The following is an 817-nucleotide window of genomic DNA, read 5'->3' as shown; positions in this document are numbered from 1 at the left end:
TTAAAAAAGTACAGAACTTGAAACTTTTTTACTTGTTGGCACCATCTCCTGGCTTGTGTAAGCTTTGCAGCCTTGTTCAGCTCATTCCTAATGCGCGTGCAAGTACGTGCAATTCTTAGAAGTGCTGGGAAAAACTCTTCTTTCTTGCTGTTTCCAGATTCAAAGTGTATACTGTCACATGCTCAGTAAAGAACCACGATTCTCCACACAATGAGATTCTTACTTTGCTGTCCACACAGTTGCCAGCGTAATAAAACTAAGAAACTATATACATGTATACATAAAAGAATATTACGAATATTAAAAAGATAAAAATACAAGATTAACTCAAGATGAGTTAAAGGGTGGGCAGCATGGCGGCGCAGTGGTTAGCGCGTGTGCGGCACTGTTCTGAGGTCATGAGATCAAACCTCCTTTGTGGGGTTCGCATGTTCTCCCCGTGCTTGCGTGGGTTTCCTCCGGGCACTCCGTTTCCTCCCGCAATCCAAAACCATGCATGTCACGTTAATTGGCCGATCCAAATTGTCCCTAGGTGTGAATGAGCGAGCGAGTTGTCTGTCCCTGTGTGCCCTGCGACTGCCCGAAGATAGCTCGGATGGGCTCCAGCACCCCCGTGACCCTACTGAGGATAAGCGGTGCAGATAATGGATGGATGGAGTTAGAGGGTGGTGGGCTGGTGTTTGGACTCTACTTGAAGCAGGCTTTTTTTTACATTCACCATTTTCATGCTACACTAACAAATAAAAATGTATGAAAACAGTACTCCCCACCCTTCTTCCTTATATGTTCTGTCCCGACCTGCTTTGCACTAGAGAAT

The sequence above is a fragment of the Urocampus carinirostris genome, chromosome 8 (assembly GCF_059441175.1).
Source record: "Urocampus carinirostris isolate Australia breed hairy pipefish chromosome 8, RoL_Ucar_1.0, whole genome shotgun sequence".
Classification (NCBI taxonomy): domain Eukaryota; kingdom Metazoa; phylum Chordata; class Actinopteri; order Syngnathiformes; family Syngnathidae; genus Urocampus; species Urocampus carinirostris.
Note: the sequence above shows the minus strand (reverse complement) of the source record.